General features: G+C 34.9%; 1 long non-coding RNA gene across 1 annotated transcript in view; it reads right to left on the bottom strand.

The window, feature by feature from the left end:
* Positions 1-2,328: 2,328 nt before the first annotated feature.
* Positions 2,329-21,402, bottom strand: part of LOC140452556 (uncharacterized) — a 30,676-nt gene continuing 11,602 nt past the window's right edge. The window contains exon 4 of the long non-coding RNA XR_011952209.1: positions 2,329-2,806. This is a non-coding gene — a long non-coding RNA (uncharacterized lncRNA). The remainder of the gene's footprint in view (positions 2,807-21,402) is intronic.

Consider the following 21,402-nt stretch of genomic DNA (forward strand, 5'->3'; position numbering starts at 1 on the left):
TACAGGTACCTTATCATTTTAAAACAATACTTTTTGTATAAGTAAAGAATAGATTAAGATCATAATCAATAATTTTGTAAAATGGCCATCGGGGTAATATCATTAAAACTAAAGAAAAATTAAAATTTGAAGTATTTTTTATAAGTATTAAATATAACTACAATAATTATATGATTAAAACATCATATCTATTTTAAATGACTTATTATTAATTATTAATTAATGACTAAAATTATAATATTAAAATATTATTTTCTTATATATATTCTCATTTTCTGTAAAAGAGACAAGAAAGAATTTTCAGAATTTTCATAATCACTACAATATTCTACCACTACCTAGATTGTAAAGAAGTATTTGAACAGGTTTAAATTAAATTAAAACATAAATAAATAACATTTTAAAAAAGTATTTGGATACGAAGAGATATTTTCTTGAGGCATTTTTTAAACATGAAAAGGACACAATTAGAACATTTTTTAAGTAAATTTTTTTAAAAATATGTCATATCTTTAATACAGATACGAGAAGAGAAATTTATATAATATATTATAATAATATAATGTAATAAATAATTAATATAAATAATCGCTCTGATTGAATGAAGAAAAACAATTAATTTACTTTTACTTTCTGGGCTTTAACTTCCTAATAACAAGATTTAGTATCAGGATAACAGAAATGCACGAAGATCGTTCGATTCTCTGATGATTTGGTGAGTTCAGTCAATATCTAACTTCAAATAACAAAATTTTAGTATCAGGATAGCAGAAATACGTAAAGATCGTTTGATTATTTGTCAATTTGGCGAGTTTACCATGAACGTTTTAATCTTGCGCTGGTTTCAATAGTCTGGTCATTATCGTGTAGATGACGCAGGATGATGGCTAAATGCTCTAATAATAAAGTATAAATTTAATAATCAGATTAACTATATAACATGTTTAAAAACAAAATTTGAAGCAAACATTTAAAGTAAAATATATGTCACAGCTTTGGTTAACTAATATTTTTTCATATTAATAATCAGGAAGACGTTAAAAACTAATTAGTTATAGATAAAAATTAATTATCTGACAATTGGAAAATTGAAAAAATGAGAAAAAAAGTAAAAGTGTTGCAGAGGTGGTAAAATTTAAATGAAACTACAGATTAATGTTAGTCAAAAACGACGAGAGATGAATGAAATAAAACAAATAATTCTGTATGCTGACGTAATTCAAATCATGTTGCCTTTTAAGTAGATACAGGTACCTAATCATTTTAAAAACAATATTTTTTATAAGGAAAGAATAGATTAAGATCATAATCAATAATTTGGTCAGAACCAACTACTTTTTTATCAACTGGAAGGCTAGAACTACACTATTCCAAGAAATTAACGAACCGCTTTAAATTTTTATAAAATTATTGCCAATTTGAATTAACTGTATATGTAAGTAGGTACAGTATTTTACTATATTTTGAAATTCCCGTGTACAACATTCTTTTTAACAATAAAAAAGTTTTAAACAGCGCTGGTAATCTTTATCTTTATCCGTAATTTTTTTTTAATTCCTTTAATGATAAATCCACTTAAAATTAGTCTCAGATTTGATTTTTACCCGTTTCCAACTTCTGTTAAGATGCAACGAGAATCCAGAAATATATCTGACATCATGGCATAAACCGTTTCACGACCCCCGCTTAAGATTGTTTTTTAAAGCTTTCGGCTCTAAGACAACGATTTTAACTTACAACATCGTGTAACTCGTATGAGTTACTAAAAGAAAGTACTAGCACAAAACGATTGTCAAGACAGTATAATTTACACGGCATTTTAGTATATCATTCACGGAACAAAAACTAAGTACTAATAACAAGAGTTTACACGATGATATGTCTATTCTAATTGAGTTTTTCGAGACAGATATCCTAACCAATATGGATTGTGACGAAAAACTTGTGGTTGCTAGCGAAAATTAAAAAAAAAATTAAATAACTCTAAAATTGCTATATGAGGAGATGATAAATGTTTTGGAAGGTTTATTAATGAACTCTCACAAAAGACTGTAGATAGGGAAGTAGCTTGCACAAAGAGATACACGTGGTACGTGGTGCAAGAATATCTCCAAAACCTTTTGATATTCTACTCACAAAACTTTATCCTGATATACAACGATCTAACTCTACAATAAGAATGGCCATTCTTGACAAAATAAAATTGCAGATAATATTGTCATACTTAGCTACTGGAAATAGTTATCGAACTATTTCAACATTTGTTCCTGAAGTTTGCGATGCCATTTATGAAGTACATAATAAAAGAATTTATGAAGGTAAGTACATAAATCATTTATTGTTATTCTTAAGTACAGTTAAACCAAAATATGGCTATGGCATGCTACTGTTATGACTGAAACTGATATTCACAGATTGTGATAATCCTCTTGTGTGTTGATTTTTAGTAATATCAGCCAGTCTGAACATGGTTAGGATGTCTTGAAGTTCATTTTGACAAGAAATTGCTTGATCTAGCGGTAGTTTAACGTCAGTACAGTAGTAAGTTTAACGGCAACACATTGTCCAAAAATATTAAATTCGTCATCTTTTTGAATGGTCTTAACCTTGCATAGTGTTTGCTAGCGATTGTAGTGCTTGAATACAGGCAGCTACCTCTTTTAGCTTTGTCTTTGTCAGTCTTTTACGCTTTGGTACAGTTTCAGACGTAGGATCGTTTTTGTTATCACGGTTAGCAGTTTCGTATTCTATTTGTTTAATTGCATCGGAGATGTACCATCTATATTGTTGCTTCCTCTTGACCGCCCTGAAAAATAAAAAATAATATTATGGACAGTATTGGAAATTAAGTACTTTATTTATGAGTTGTCGTCAAAAGCTTGCTAGTTGCTTTACATAATATCTACATATTAAGGCTTTTATTTTTCTAGGTACCTCAGACAGTAAATGAATGAAAAACAATAGAAAATGACTTCAGTACAAGGTGGAATTTTCAGAATGTTTTGGCGCAATTGATAGGAAGCATATCAACATTCGTGCTCGTCCTAATGTTGGAAATGAGTATTATAATTACAAAGGGCAAAATAGTACCATTTTGTTGGCGATTGACGATGGTGGCTATTGCGTTCGTTAACATATTAGATGTAATGGAACAGCATCTGATGGAGGGATTTTCTCTCAGTGTTCTATTTACTCAGCACTGGAAAATAATATATTGCCGGACGGTGGGTTCATTGTTGGAGATGATGCCTTTCCACTTAAACATTATCTATCGAAGCCATTTTCAAAAACTGAACTAAATACTGGACAAAAAGTATTCAGTTATAGATTAAGTCGTGCGAGGAGAATTGTGGAAAACGCATTTGGCATTTTAGTCAGCAGATTCAGAATGTTTAAAAAACTAATATCCTGTAAAGTTTCCACAGTCCACAAGATCGCACGGACCTGTTGTGTCCTGCATAACTGGCTTCGGGCGATATCAGTGAATTTCGGAATACTCGACGAAGAAGACATTAATCTAGCTAAAGTAGTCCTTGGATCTTGGAGATCTGAAACATCTGGATTGCAAAAAGCTGCAACCGTAGAAAGTAATCATTCATCCCAAATTGCTAGAAAACTGAGGGACAGATATGTTGACTATTTTATGGCCACAGGAGCAGTTTCCACAAAAATGTAGATGTAGAAAACATGGCTTCTTTTGAAATTCGGCACGTAAAAAGTGTGCTTGGTAAAAATTGCACAATGATACAATTATTATTTGTTAATCATCTTTTTTACTTAGTAATTTTTTTGTATTTATATTCAAGAAATAATATTTTAACTCTTATTGGATACCACAGTTTCATAAAAATTTTAAATAAATTAACAAAAAACTTTAAAAGACGAGGTCCACGCTGGGCACCAGATACCTTGGAGATCATCGACGTCATAATATTCGTGTTCAGCAGCCCCAAAAACCACCGACTAAGGTCTTTTGACTGATTTCTAATGAAAATAACGTAAAACTCCAGGAGACGATGTCCACCCTCCACCAGATAACTCGAGAATCAGCGGCGTCATAATATTCATATTCAGCGATCTCGAAAACCCCCGACTAATGACTTTCGACTTATTTCGAATGAAAATAAGACAAAGCTCCAGGAGGTGAGAGCCACCCTGGGCACCAGGTAGCTCGAGGACCATCGTCATTATCATATTCGTATTTAACGACTTCTAAAACCTCCCGAGTACCAAATAGAACTAATTCCTGACAATGCTTTCTGATTTGCAAATTTTTCATTTTCTATGTTCCTACTTCAAAAATGCATTTATGTATCTATGTACTTAGTATGCACAAATTGCAATTTTCATTTTATCACTATGAATTTTGTTCACAACCTTTCCTGACACGTTTCTAATTAATCTTGATGTGGAAAATTGGTGAGTTTCCTCTCCTAATTTCATTAACAGTACGCACGGACTTTGTGGTATTACTGCTGAGCGATGTACAGAAGTACATAAATATTGAATATTTTTCAAAATCATGTAGTTGTACCTATTGCAAATTATATTGGCCAATTTTTTTTGTTAATGCACGATAATGCTAGGCCTCATGCCCATTATACAGCCTTTATTTAAATATGTAATTGATAATTTTAATTACTTTATTGGGTTCATATTTTACAATAACTATAACTGTCCTTGGACACACATCACTTCAACTTCTTTTTTTATTTAAAAGAATGTCACGGGAAGTAAACTTTGTTGTAAGAATGTAAGGTGTGGTGAGTAAATAAATTTTTATGATCTTTTCGTTCTTACTAGAGATTCGAAGTAATCGAATTCTATCCAACAAGTACCCGATACAAAAAGTAATCACAAGACCCATTAGATACCGATTAGATACTGGAGTAATTAACACGTCACACTTGAAACATCAAGACGAACCACCAACGATTCTTGAAGTTAAAGATGCAGTTAAAAAGCTAGCCAGAAACAAATCATCCAGAATAGATAATCTCCCAGCTGAACTACATAAAGAAGGTGGCCATGATACCATAATGGTATTACAGCAGCTTATAAAAGAAATATGGACACATAAATTCCTCCCCAATTATTGGAATACTTTGCACTATACACAAAAAATGAGATATCTTTGAGTACTCTAACCACAGAGGAATTACGCTTCTAAATGCAGCGTATAAAATATTTTCCACAGTACTATGTCACCGTATGGCTCTATCTGCAGAACGGATAGTAGGAAAATACCAGGCTGGTTTCAGAGGTGGTAAATCGACAATTCATCAGTGATGTGATATTAACCTCCTTAGTATTGCTTTGGCTGTAGACTTCTAGTATTGTAGGCAACTTTATGCTGTCAGTGTTTGAAAGAAGTCACTGTCACTGCCATATTAATTTCTATTGTTTTTGTTAACATTATATGTACAATTTATGTTGATTAAAACCTTATATCCTAGGTTTTGCTTTATCATTTCAATTTAATCAACATTCGACACTTAGTGCGCTACCTGGTAACTATCAATTTGAGTCACAGAGCTCTCCAACAAATTCTGAATGTGTCACTGTGACTACTGCTATCAACTCTACTAACTCTTCTAGGTCAGGACACAAATGTTTTTTCTGTGGTGGGCCAATACATTCAAGGAAGAACTGTCCCGCTCGAGAATCCATTTGCAAATCCTGTAATAAAAAGGGACACTTTGCAAAGGTTTGCCGCTCCAAGAGCACTAGTGCATCTGCCAACGTATTTGAAGGCTATGAAAACTGCACAGCCTGCATTATTGCTGCTAATCCTGCTTCATTGAAAAAAGCTATAGTGCCTACATCTATAAAAGGTCTTCGTGCTGATGCCCTTATAGATACTGGTAGCTCTGTCAGTTTTATTAATGAAGACTTTGCTAACCTGTGCAAACTCCCTAGGAAGCCTTGTATTCAGACTGTTTCTATGGCCTCATTATCACACACCTCTGAAGTTAAAGGTGTGACTACTCAAAATATTAAAATTGGTGACCACTCCTACGACAACATTAATTTACTTATAGTTAAAAATCTCTGTGATGATGTTCTATCTAACCACTCAAGTCTAGAGTTTGAATTTGGAGGACCTAAAGAAGTATTCAAGGTATGTAGTGTAGTTGAAGCCTCAGTACCTGCAGTTCCTTTATTTTGTAACCTGACTTCAAATTGTAAACCTATCGCAGTAAAATCACGCAGGCATAGTGCTGAAGATCAGATTTTTATTAAAAATGAGGTAAAGAAGCTTTTAAATGATGGCATTATTGAAGAAAGTCAGTCCCCTTGGAGAGCGCAAGTGCTTATCACCAAAAACGAAACTCACAAGAAGCGGCTTGTCATTGATTATTCTCAAACAATTAATCGATTCACTCAACTTGATGCCTATCCACTGCCAAATATCGAGGAAATGGTTTCCAATGTATCACAATTCACTGTCTTTAGTGCAATAGATTTCCAAAGTGCATACCATCAGGTTCCAATACTTCCACATGAAAAGATGTACACAGCTTTTGAAGCCGCTGGGAAACTGTACCAATTTTGTCGCATTCCGTTTGGTGTTACCAATGGTGTAGCCAGTTTCCAAAGAACAATCGACTGGCTCATACGCACAGAAAACCTTGAAGGGACATATGCCTATCTTGATGATATAACTGTTTGTGGTAAGACGAAGGTAGAACATGACAAAAATCTTGAGAACTTTCTGAAGGCCACAGACAAATATGGCTTGACACTAAACAAAACCAAGAGCAAATTCAATCAAACAGTAATAAACTTACTTGGTTATACTATAGGACCAAACCATGTCATAAAGCCCGATGCTAGCAGACTACAACCCTTATTAAAAATGCCTCCACCGAATGACACTGCATCTCTCAGAAGGGTATTAGGTATGTTTGCCCATTATTCAAAATGGATTCCCAAATTTTCCGAAAGGGTCCACACATTAGCTCATGTCAACAATTTTCCATTGAACGAAGATGCTTTATCTTGTTTTGAAAATCTGAAATCTATAGTTGCAAAGTCATCTGTTCACGCTATCAACGAAAATATGCCATTTGTTGTTGAAACTGATGCTTCAGAACACTCAATTGCTGCTACCTTGAGTCAGGATTCCAGACCCGTTGCTTTCTTTTCAAGATCACTTAACTCTAGTGAGCTGAACCATTCTGCTGTGGAGAAAGAAGCATATGCTATTGTTGAATCTCTAATGAAGTGGCGCCATTTTCTTATAGGAAAGCCTTTCACAATCATTACTGATCAAAAGTCTGTAACATTTATGTTCAACACGAAGCATTCCAGCAAGATTAAAAATGAGAAAATACAAAGATGGCGACTTGAATTGGCACCTTATAAATATGACAATAGAAACAGACATACTAACATATATAGAACAAAAAAGACTAAAGTGGTATGGACATGTAAGAAGAACTAGCGACAGCAGATGGATAAAGAAAATAACCGAATGGAGCCCCATAGGAAGGAGGAAAAGAGGACGACCCCGAAAATCCTGGAGGAATGAAGTAGACGACGCCATGAGTAAGAGAGGACTAAACGATGAAGAATGGAACAACAGAGAGAGATGGAAACGGTTGAGTGAGGGAAGGCAGTGAATACTGTAGAATCCCTAAATATATATATATATAAATATGACATTGTGTATCGACCAGGAAAAGACAACCAAGCAGCGGATACTTTATCTCTCATCTGCTCTTGTGCTACTACCACGGCGGCAGGTGCATCAAAACTCAAGTCACTTCACACTGCACTTTGTCATCCAGGGGTAACACGTATGTTTCATTGGATAAAATCAAAGAATTTGCCTTTCTCTCTCAATGAAGTCAAGACTATGACTCGTGACTGTGGGGTATGTGCTAAAATTAAGCCGAGATACTTTAAGAATGAGGGGCTTTTTCCAAAGCTTATAAAAGCCACATCTCCCTTCGAACGCCTTAGTATTGACTTTAAAGGACCAGTGCCTTCGAATACCAATAATCATTATATTCTTACGGTAATAGATGAGTATTCCAGATTCCCATTTGCTTTCCCATGCAGTGACATTAGTGCCAAAACAGTAATCAAGAATTTAAATAACTTATTCATGATGTTTGGAATGCCTGCATACATTCATTCGGATAGGGGGGCTCAATTTCTTTCAGCTGAAATCAAAGAGTTTCTCAACGCCAGAGGAATCGCAACAAGTAGAACTACTGCTTATAATCCTCAAGGAAATGGTCAAGTGGAGAAGTTGAATTCTACTGTCTGGAAAGCTATTCAACTGGCCTGTGAATCACATGAAGCACCTATTGAGAATTGGGAACAATACCTACCTGTCGTGCTGCATTCCATTCGTTCACTGTTGTGTACCGCAACTAACTGTACGCCGCATGAAAGGATGTTTGTGCACACACGTCAATCTCCAAATGGGAATACAATACCGTCATGGCTAGCAGAATCTGGGCATGTCTTGATGAAAAGGTTCGATCGGAAGAACAAGTACCAGCCTATCGTAGAGGAAGTGGAGGTAATAGAGGCAAATCCTGAATACTCTTTTGTTAAACTGAAAGACGGACGGGAGACCACAGTGTCTAATCGTCATCTGGCTCCGTGTGAACGAGGTGAAGGGGAAATACTAGATATACCAGGTCAAGAATCAGTGTTCGTAGAAGACCCACATGAGTTACATTCGAGTCTTAATGATTCCTCATCCAATACAACCACGCAAAACATGCAGCCCCTGGCAGATACATCTACATCTCCCCCTCCACCGGATACATTACTTCTTGAAGAACCCCCAATGAGTTCTGAACAGAGCTTATCGCCTCCTTCAGCACTACCTAGAAGATCTGAAAGAATTCGTCATTTACCACGGTATTTGGAAGATTATAGTGTGGGAGAATGATGTGATATTAACCTGCTTAGTATTGCTTTGGCTGTAGACTTCTAGTATTGTAGGCAACTTTATGCTGTCAGTGTTTGAAAGAAGTCACTGTCACTGCCATATTAATTTCTATTGTTTTTGTTAACATTATATGTACAATTTATGTTGATTAAAACCTTATATCCTAGGTTTTGCTTTATCATTTCAATCAGATTGCAACCCTGAAACAAATTTTAGAGAAAAAACACTGGAATATGGCATTGATACTCATCACATATTTATAGACTACAAAGCAGCCTACGACTCTGTGAATAGAAGAAATGCTCAAAGCAATAAAAGAGCTAGGAATACCAAATCAGTTGGTAAATTTAACAAAACTAACTCTTGAAAAAGTTGAATATAGAGGACGAATTCAGGGGGAACTGTCTGAACCTTAAATAACGGACTGCGCCAGAGAGACCCTTTCTCCTGTATACTGTTCAATCTGGCTCTTGAAAAAGTAATACGTATGTCAAAAAAATCACAACCAGTGGTTTAGTATATAATAAATCAGTGCAAATCCTGGCCTATACTGATGATGGAAAACGCTGTACGAGAGGCGTATGTAGCATTAAAAGAATCAAATACAAAAATGGGTTTAATAATAAAAACCAACAAAACCAAGTATATCCAAATAAGCACCCAAAAACAAATCCTACGACCACTTGTTATAAAAAACGACGTCATCGAAGCAGTGAACGAATTTGTATACCTGGAAGCGCTCTTTAACACTGAAAATAATACTACCGCAGAGATTAATTAAACACAATTATATCGAGAAATACAAAAATAAAACTCTACAAAACAATAATACGCCCAGTTCTAACACATGGTTTAGAGACCTGGACTCTAACAAAAATAATGAAAACATGTTAGGATGTTTCGAAAGAAACGTACTAAGGCGAATCTATGGAGCAGTAAATGACAATGGAGTATGGAGAAGACAATATAACTTTGAACTTTATAGAATATACCAGAAACCTGATATCGTAAAACATATTAAGATAGGACGTCTGAGGTGGATTGGGCATGTGATGCGGTTGAAACAAAATGACCCAGCTAGAAAAACGCTCCTTGATAGACCCATTGTTCAGAGAAGAGGAAGACCCAGAACAAGGTACCTTGATAACATCGATGAAGACATGAGAAATATGGGAATACGTGCTTGGCGGAGGAAGACGATGGATAGGGACGATTGGAGAGAAATTCTTGAGGAGGTTAGGACCCACGCAGGGTTGTAAAACCAGAATGATTATGATGATGATGTTTGGGTTTTCTATTTCATCCAAATCACTTACACTTCTATGTAAAATGATTTAAATACATACACCCCAAAATATAATAAAAGTTTAATTGTTTCATAATGTGCTGATGAAAGCATTTTAGTCCCAATCATAATTTGGTTCTTTATTTATCAAAAAAAAAATTGGACTATGGTTCTTTGGAACAAATACTTGAGCTTTAATATTTAAGGAGCTTAATTTTTGCAACCTCAAAGATTTTTATTTTTATTCAGTTCAGTTGAAATAAATTACAAAAATTGCGTGTTTATTAGTATTTTCGATCAAGATGAGTGACAGAAAAAAGAGCAGTGTGGTTACATTTTACCATAGTAAATAACGATAAAGCTAAGTGTGATTTATGTAAAAGTGTATTTTATCTTACAAAGGTGCGGCTACCAGCAATTTACAAAAACATTTGAAAGCGAAACATTTTGCGGTATTGAATGAACAAGTTCCAATAAAAGTGCAGCCATCTCTTCAATTTGAAGCTATGGAGTGTTCAGGTGCTTCAAATATTTTAAAAGACCTTCTATAAAGTAGTAATTTGTCCACTCAAACCGACAAAACAACTGTTAGAAAACGCCCGATGCAAACTACACTATCAAGTTTCTCTGTACGTCCATGATTTTTTTCCTGATTTCCTCTTATTTAGATTTTTTATTTGCTATAATTATTTACTAGATACCTTTTTATTATTTTCTATACACTTAACTAAAGTACATAACAAGTAGAATAATTTATCAGTATTATAAGTAATTTATTAAATATGTAAAAAGTAATAAAATTATATTTGTTGCTAATAAGAATAAAAAATAAAATATATTACTTATAGTATTTATTATTCTATTTAATATATACTATGTACTTAATAAATTATTTATATAGTCAATATTATATTTATAATCTACTATTGTAGTACGTAATAGAATAATGAGTATTACAAATAATTTATAAAGTATATAAAATAATAAAATGTTTTACTTATTTACTAGATACATTTTTACTTTTATTAACAACGGATAATCAGTGGCGGCTTTTGGGGGTAGGCAGGATAGGCCGGGCCTACCCAATAATTTTAAGAGCTTTAAAATTGAAAAACATATATTTAAAAATTATGTTAAATGCATGTAAATAACTTTTAAATGTACTAAATCACTCAATACATTAGCGTCCGTTAAAACAACTAAGTTATTATATTACCACAGAAAGCATCGAATCGTATTCAGGCATTTTAAATATCATTAATAGGCCCGATAGGAACTGGCCGACCCAGCTCACATAAGATCCCCGTACAAAAAGCGTTTGAAGTTAAGCAGCTTGGCGGACAACGATTTATATTGCCGTGTTTATGCTTGCTGTTTAGGCACCAGACGATCGGGCCTACGATGACCATCGTTGTCACTTGTAACGTAATTATCGAATTGTAATATAAATTTTCTTTTAAATTATGATAAAAAAATATGTAACATAATCTATAATTGTAACATATTTTTAAACAAACAATACAATTGCAAACAAGTGCACGGTTGCCCAAATAAATTTTAAAAAATTCGTAAAATTCGAAGAAAAAAAAATCACTTTTGCGTGATTTCTATATCGCCTGATTGTATGCAACTTATATATGTGAAATTGTTTTATAGCTGATACATAAAAATGAGTTTTTATGATGCTTTACCAGGTTGCAGTAATAGTAATATTGTTAGTGAGTGTTTGGACATTGTTGTTTCACTATTGGAATCGCCATTATCTAGAAGAACTGAAATTGATAGAAAAAAATTATTATGAATGAAAAGCCTACTCCAACATTGCGTATTGACCAAAAAGATGGGAAAAAGGTGCGTACTTTTAATTGCTCTTGGTATGATGTCTACAAATGGTTGTCTGGAAGTATTACGAAAAACAGACTATATTGTTGGCCGTGTTTGTTATTTTCTAATAAGAAATGTGTATAGAATTGTGAAGGATACTTTGATTTAAAAAATATGTCTGCCTCCTTAAAAAAACATTCCAGTTGCAAGGAACTTTTAAGTAATTTCCTGTCCTTTAAGGATGTACAGAAGAGGGCGTTTTCTGTTTGCGATTTGCTAGATGAAAAATAAAAAATCGCAAAAATTAGATACAACGCAGAAGTTAAAATGAACAGAGAAATCATTAAAAAATTAGTTAGGGGGGGGGGGTCATGACTCCGTGACCCCTGCCTCTGGATCCGTCACTGATTACACATAGCTATGTAATTTGCTGGCTTGGCCTACCCAAAATTTTACCACACCAGCCGCCACTGCGAATAATGCTTTATTATATTGTATTTACTTTTATTTATTTTTATTTACTTCTATTTACATTACTAATAGATTTATATTCCATTTTGATGTACCTATATGGTACATACTGTATGTATAACTAACACTTAAATCCCAAATTATCAATCAATCATTAACTGCTATACCGATAAAAAAATTTAAAACATCTCACAGGCAAGGATAAAAAATAATAGGTATTCAAGTGTTCAGTAGTCAGTCAGTACTCTCAAATCTCGAATACCCCTTGATACCGAATTAATTTTAGTCTCCGATACAGTAAAAGTAATCAAGTAATCATAATACATACCAGATACAAAGTATCGGATACTTTTATATCGGATACAAAAAGTAAATACTTAAAAATCCAGTTAATTATCCAGTTCACAACTGAATTTAACTTGGGTTTGCAAGATTTGTTATTAGGATAACATAAATCCAAGAAGATTGTCCGATTCACGGTCGATGTGTTAATGGAGTCTTGTTTGTCTTGTAACGATTGTAACGTTTGTCTTGTAACGAAAAGTTCTGAAATTAAATATTTCTTTCGGCGATAAACAACTTTGACTAGCTTGGACTTAAATTTTAATTTTTGCGAAAGTTTTCTAATAAAAGCGAGAATTTGGTACAACTGGTTCCTCATCCGTCTCGAAGTGACCAACAAAAATGGTAGAATTAAACGGACATTTGTTCAACAAATTAGGATGGTGATATTGCTACCATTTAGAGCGTAGTAAGTCTTGTAATTACTTCCAATCCGAAGGACCACATACATTTCTTACAGAAATTTATCCATACTGGGGGGCGCGGATAGATGAACTATAACTTCAGCTAGAAATGTCCTAAACTTACTTCTTAAGTACAACTACAGTGTTACTTAAGGCTATCAGATGTCGGCTATGTCGGCTTCAGACAATGGAAGAGGAATCAGCTTAGTGATAGGGCGAATATATTCTCCATCAGCAGTACAGACACGGACAATTCTAAATTTTCCATCTTTGCTGCTAATTGATTCTATCACTCTTGCTAGGGGCCACCGTAACGGAGGTGTATTTTCACTTGTGATTAGATCTAATCATTTACTTTCATATCTATGGTGGGAAAGAGCCATTTTGGGCGATGTTGTTGGTTATTTAAATAGTCAACAGACCAACGTTTCCAAAAGGATTGCTGTATTTTCGAAATTTGTTTCCAGATAGAAAGTGTGTTAACAGGCGTATTTGTAACATCAATCTCAGGGAATGCAGTTATGGGAGTACCGATTAAGAAATGCCCAGGAGTTAATGGTTGTAAATCATTAGGATCATTGGATAATACATAAAGCGGCCGAGAATTTAAAATAGCTTCTATTTGGGTTAAAACGGTATATAACTCCTCGAAAGTCAATACCGAATTACGCATTAAACGTACTAAATGAAATTTGGTACTTTTCACTGCTGACTCCCAGAGTCCAACCCAATGACGTGATCGGCGAGGAATAAACTTCCACTGAATTTCAGTTTGAGCTAAATAAGCTCTAATTTTGTCAAATTCAGAATTTGATTTGAAAAAATTACTTAATTTCTAGGAATATGTGATAGACTAGGCATGCAAAAAACAAGAACTACGACTTATCATCCGCAATGTGGATGGTATGGTAGAACGAATGAATAGGACAGTTGGCAAGTATTTGACAAAGATGGTGGTTTCCGATCATCAGCGAGACTGGGACCAATCCCTTCCGTTCTTCACAATGGCCTACAGATCTGCTGTTAACGAATCAACAGGCCAGACACCAGCCAGAGTCCTATTCGGACGCGAGATGCGACTACCTTGTGATCTATAGTTTGGGTGTCGACCTGGAAAAGATGTAGCAGGTGAAGATTATGTGATCGAACTACGAAGAAGAATGGACGATGTACACGACTTGGTCCGTTCCAACCTTCAGATCGCTAGCGATCGAATGAAGAAACGGTACGATACACAAGCCGAAAAGGGTTGCTTTAAGAAAAACGACAAAGTCTGGCTCTATAATCCCAAGAAGAGAAAAGGTTGTTCTCCCAAGTTGCAGCAGTTTTGGGAAGGTCCATACCTCATTATGGAGAAGATCAACGATGTCATCTACCGAATAAGCAACATTTCGAGGGGAAAGCCGATGATAGTACACCATAACATAGCTGGCGTCTTTCGAAGGTGACCACGACGTAGATGAAGAAGTGGAAGTAAACCAAGTCTAAGATGTGTCTGACCTCACGTTTGAGGAATTCATGGGGGCCTATGGAGGTACCGGTAAACCAAGACATGGTGTTACCACTAAAGAAAAGCAAGATCTACTCGCTCCCGGCCAGTATCAAAGGCACACCAGGGTTGGCATCCGTCTTTCGAAGAAAGTTCGGTCGAGTTACAGAACTTCAATGCCAAGTGCCAGCTCCCGGGAAAGTCTTGAAACTCCAAGATGCATCACGTTACCTTTTCTACCTGGTAACAAGACACTGCCCCTGACCAACCTACCTACCGAGATGTATGGGAAGCCTTACTTCAATTGAGAGAGCACGTACTAGAGTCCGACATGCAAAAGTTAGCTATGCCAAAGTTAGAGTGCCACCAATTAGATTGGAGGGTTATCCAAAGTATGGTGGAGGAGACCATCAAAGACACCGAAGTCCAGGTGTTAGTCTGATGCAATCCGAATAGTTACTGGTGCGGAGAGAAAACCGTCCCTTGCCATTTTTATACAACTGGAAGTTATTTACAGATACTTCAGGGTTCGTGTTGGGGAAGACCACTCACTAGATAAGCCAGTCGTCAAGAGTGGAGTCCCACAAGGATCAGTAGTTGGACTGCTAGTTTTTTGTGCCTACACTAGTAATTTTCCGCTCATTGTATCCAGTAAGGTTTCCATTTAGGCTGATGATACGAAATTATATATGAATCCAACTATTAACCAACATGTTCTTCAACACGATCTTGATGCAATTTTCAAATGGTCCTAAGAATGGTTACTTCTGCTTAACATTAAAAAATTCGTTGGTTTACATATAGGCAAAAATCACCGCCGTACTTTATTAATGGACATCCCTTAAACTCAGTAACCTCCCACAACGATTCCCGGAGTGATAGTGTCGGTGTGTAAACGTGCAAACTCGAAACTGTTTTTGATCCGTAAATGTTTTACATGTATATCTCTAACCTCTGTTAGTAAACTTTACTAAATATACGTTAGACCTATTCTTGAGTTTGCTGAGCCAGTGCAAAATCCAGATCTCAGTCGCGATAAAATCCTACTTGAAAATGTCCAACATAAAGCCACAAGACAGGTATACAGTCGTGTAAGACCTAACTATGAAGATAGACTATCCACGGCTCATCTTACGACATTCGAGCAGTGACGTCTTCGAGGTGAACTAATTGTGTCCATCCGTATTTTAAAATACAATTTTGGGAACCTAAACGCCATATTCACTTTTAATCAAGACGAAAGATTAGGAGGCCATCGTTACAAATTAAAGAGGGAACAAACTATTGCAAGGTAGCTTGAACTGAGGGAAAAAGAAATGCGCATAAACCGTCTGACGAAGCAAGAAAAAATGCGCACCTGGATGAGTAAACCTCTGCATGGGCGAAATCTCAATGAGATCAGCCAAGAATATGTCGACAATACAGCGTCGAACTATTGGTTGACATCAGGAAACATGTTTCCCAAAACTGAGGGCTTTCCACTTGCCATTCAGGATCAGGTTATTCCAACTAAAAATTACCTAAAATATATTGTTAAAGATCCTCAAGTCCAAAATGACAAATGCCGATATGGATGCCAAGCCCAAGAAACCATCCAACATCTTACCGGAGGTTGTCAGGCGTTTGTCGGAACTGATTATAAAGAACGCCATGACTCAGTAGGAAAGATTATCCACCAAGAACTAGCTGACAAACTCGGACATCTCCAAACCGACGATCTTCCTTATTATCACTATGTCCCTGACAGAATGCTTGAAAATGACAACTACAAGCTATACTGGGACCGCACTGTGCTCACAGACCAACCAGTGGCACATAATAGACCGGATCTCAAACTAGTTAATAAACTTACCAGGCAAACAACACTTCTTGATGTGGCGATACCTAACATCAATAATGTGTGTGTTAAATACAACGAAAAGATCGCCAAGTATAGAGATCTAGAAATACAAATCAGGAGACAATGGAGAATGGAAAGTACCCAGACAATACCTATAATTCTATCTATTACATGTGTTATTCCCAAAAACCTCCTATACAGCGTTCCACGTTAAGAAAATAACATTAGGCTTATGGAGATCAGTGTTGCCAAAACTCTCAGGCATGCGGTTTACTAGATTGTCGATATATTTTTCGAATTTCCATTTTCAATTAACATTTAACTGTAAAGTCAGAATAACAACTGAAGAACCACAAAGCCTTATTATCATTATGTACTCTCAGAGAACGACATAAAATCGCTGACACACGTACACCGTATTATTTTAAGTTGCAATTAGTAATTAGATATATGCATTCCAAGAGGTCCGTTTATTTGCTTTTAAATTTTTAATAGCCGGCAAAGTGTATGATTTAACTAAGCAATATTTTCTACTGATTTCAATGATTCATGGTATATGATATTCTTACCGAAAAACAAATAAACTGTCGTTAGTATAATTAAAATAAGATAAAATAAAATTAACTTTTGTAAATACTATTTATTTAATTAAAATCATTTTCCCTACTTTTCATCTCTTGTTTCGAATGGGTACTTTTGGTCAATTACGTTAAAAAACATTAATTTAATTCATGTCTGTGAAAATGAAAATACAAATAATTATACAACCCTGAATGGTGCTTGTGTTCAGCGTGGCATCGCTGCGCTTCTATCGTCCATAAGAAATACATGGCCCTATCTCCGCAATGTTATTTTCTTAACTTGGAACGCTCTATAGCGAACATTAAACAGCTGGATCTAAATGAACATCATTATAAGGCCATACAGAAAGCTGTACTCCTCGCGACGTCCAGATGTGTACGAAAATTTTTGGGAGATACTCCAACATACCAAGTCACCTAGGGCTCGATAACACGGAAAGAGTCCCACCAGAGCTCAATCCTTTTGATACCATAGGTATCTGGGATGAGTGAATTTTCCCCTTAGAGGGAGTGTGAGCCGAATGGCTAAATCTGGATAATAATAAACAACGGAAGGACTTCAAAAAAAGTTGAATGGCCCTCCCTTGAACTTCTTGCGGAACCTTGCGGAAATAAATGTAGACTCAAATGTTCAAATAAAATTAGGAGATGCAAGAAAGAATAGGGTAAAGTGCTTCAAGAGATGCGGTCAATAAGAGTGCGCACTTGTCAACATAAGCGAAGTGTCTGTAGTGTGTCTTGAGCATTTTAGGCGAATAAACAGCGATAATAACGTTATTAGGTAACTTTAAGTTTTATGTATTTTTGGATATTGTACACAAATGCAGTTGATAAGAATTTTGCGTTCATATTTTACCATACTTGCATTAAACTTTGAGTTATCGTATATATCCTACCGTTGTTTACAATTTTGAACCAAGATGGAGCACTGGTGTTTTTTAAAACCTGCTCGTTGTGTAAGAGTGCGCAGTCATTAATATTGTAAGAGTACACGCGCACTCTTATAGAGATTTTGTTTTTTTATAATGAATTAACCTGATTTTTGCTTTTATTTCAGTATGTCGCTGGCATGGCAGAAAACGAACTTCTCAACGTGCTTTATGATCACCGGTGGTTATGCAGGCAGCATGAGAAAGTAAGAGTAGCGTAGCAATGGCGGAAGGTACATTAAGAAAAGGGATAAAAAGAACAGTTGTAGCTACAAAGCTGGTTATTTTGAGGCAACCCACCGCTACTAGCGTCGCCAGTGCTATTGGGTTTAATGAACCACAGTGTAAGCGGTTTTATCAAAATTGGAATGGATACATTGGGATTTTCCACTGTTCCAAACAGGCCAACTTAAGTTTAGCCTGTATGGACAATATATTCCTCCCACATTTATATATCCACGTAAAAGAATAAAGGCAGAATTTTTGGATGGAGCTCCACCATCATCAGTTGGAATGGTATCCGATAGTAGTTTCATAAATCAGGACCTATTTGTTGATTATGCCACATATTTTAGAGATCACGCTAAGCAAACAAAAGAACAACCAGCCCTATTTCTAATGGATAACCACAATTCCCATTGTTCAATCAACAATTGTTCAATAAAAAAGCTCGGTTTACCAAATTGCTTCAATATTCGCACGTAAATCTTTTAAAACTGTTACTATAACGAATGCGATTAAATATGTTAAATTGACGGGAATATGTCCCTTTAATAATGAAATATTTACTGGGACTGACTTCATGGACACTTTTCTCACAGAATGAGAAGAAACTGTTGAAGCTACAGTAACTACGGAAGTAGAAGCGCTTGACATACAATCAGGAGTCGCTGATAACTTTTTAACAGTCCCAAATATTGTTCTTGAGAATTTCACTACTAAGGAAAATATTCATGACAATGAAAGAGATGCGATAATCAGCGAAAGACCTACATCTGAACCCGATTGTACGAGGATTCTACAGATCAAAAACAATAGCTCACATTACAGATGTTGTTTTCAACACATCTGCAATCATTTCAACTTTGCAAGAAAAAGAAAATTATCAGCAGCTCTCCATATAAGGATCAACTAATTGAAGAAAAAGAGAAAAAAGCCGAAAAACAAACTCAAACTAGATGTTGGCGATAACCAATCACCACCACAAACGCTTCCAGGAGGGAGTTTAAAAAGTACGTAAAATGAAAAGGCTGTTTGCACAAAGCCCAAAACAACGCCTCATAAGAAAATTTGGAGGTGTCCAGGGTGCAACAAAATATTTAAAGAACCTATCACAGAAGACTGGATTGAGTGCATATCATGTGCTGAATGGTGGCATGAAAAGTGCAGTAATTACGTGGGTTTTAGATCTTATAACTGTGACCTTTGTTCATAAAATTATTTATATTTATATTATTTCATAATTATTAACATAGAGTTAAAATACACGTTACTTTTAGCACGAAGGCAAACCGGGGCGCAAACGAAATATGAACATGTGTAATGAAATATACTTAGATATTATTATACAGCAGCTGAGTTAAAAAAAAATAAAAACCTTGAAATGTTATTTTTTTAATATAATTGTTTTGAGAAACACCAAAATAAATTCATCATGACTTGAACATTAATTATTAAGAATAAATAAGTTGTTCATTATTATTATTACTATTTATAAATTTATAACAGACACGACAGCCCCCCAATACTTATAAAGGAAGCACTTCTGAATACATTACACAAAAAAAACATAATCTATTAGTTTACTAACTAGCTTAGCGCTTAGTACTCTTAGTAGTTTGCACAAATAACTCTTAGAAATTGCTTATTTCAAACGTTTACCACAAAATCTAGTATCCGGATAACAGAAACGCGAGGAGATCTATATGTTTCTACTTTACCGGCATCCACAGTCGATCTTTGTACTTTGTACACGTCCTCGTTTCTTAAAAAATGGTCGCCTGACCATCAAGATAATATATCATCATCATCACGTAGCGCTACAACCCTGGGTGGGTCTTGGCTGACTGTACAACTTTTTTCCAATTTGTTCGGTCTTCCATCAACCTAGGGTCAAATGGAATGTACATTTTCCGGAGATCTGCTTGGATGTTATATCTCCATCGCATTCTGGGACGTCCGAGGGGTCTTTTGCCTGTGGGAATCTCTTCCCATAGCAGTTTTACAAGTCTATCGTTATGCAGTCTGTGCAGATAATATATCATTGTTTAAAAAAGAATAAACAATGATAATATCATTAAAACTACAAAATAAAAATGAAAATTAGATGGGGTTTATATAAAATGTATAAAAGTGCAATTACATAAATGATAATGTAATAAATATATTCTAAATGATATATTTATATTACATTATAGATAATATTAGAATAACTTTTTATATTCAATACTAGCTCCATGTAGCGGCTATTAGGTATCAAGTTTTGCTGGACAAGAAATTCTGTAGGTACACGAAGCAAATCAGTCATGAACATATTAAATCTCTATAAAAGATAACGTAAAATGTCAGGTTGAAAATAAAAATTATAATTTTTTTTAAAATAATTACTTATTTTATTCAGTTCACAAACGAAACGTGAATTTAATATAGGTTTGATAACAGAATTTGATAATGTAAAAAATATAATTTTTGATTTATTACGTGGGCATCAGAGGGTCTATTAGTGCTAGGAATTCAATAACTTTATAAATATATTTTTGTAAATATGATATAATTCAGATTGCAATAAAAATAATACGTAATATCCAAATATTCGAAATTATATAAAAATAATAGGCCTAGTAACTGAAGGAGAAATATTAAATTTTTTAAACAGCATTGGCAGAAGAAATAAAGACATCATAGTCTCACAAGAGTCTTGCACGGATACCTTTAATCTGGGTAAGCATCTGCATATTTTCATCAGGACTTTTTCATATATAACTATGTGGAAAAGATATTGCAAATGGTTCTCGAAGGAGAAACTAGCGGCATTAAAGTAAACGGAATTCCATTAGAAAATATAAGTATATTGTTACGATAATAAATATTATGGCGTATAAAACTGTAAATATATTATGACTAAATCTTTTTTTATTCTAGTCATTTCGGCGCTCAGTTTAAAGACCTGTTACCTGCAGGCAGAAATCTCTAGTCCCTTCGCCGAAAGACCACTCTATGAGTCACCTTGTCGTCTAATGGGTGGAAGGTCATCGATTCATCGCCAGATAATAATAATAATAATAGATAACGGCATTTTATATAGAAATGGGACATTTTATTTA

This window comes from Diabrotica undecimpunctata, chromosome 10 (assembly GCF_040954645.1).
Source record: "Diabrotica undecimpunctata isolate CICGRU chromosome 10, icDiaUnde3, whole genome shotgun sequence".
Classification (NCBI taxonomy): Eukaryota; Metazoa; Arthropoda; class Insecta; order Coleoptera; family Chrysomelidae; genus Diabrotica; species Diabrotica undecimpunctata.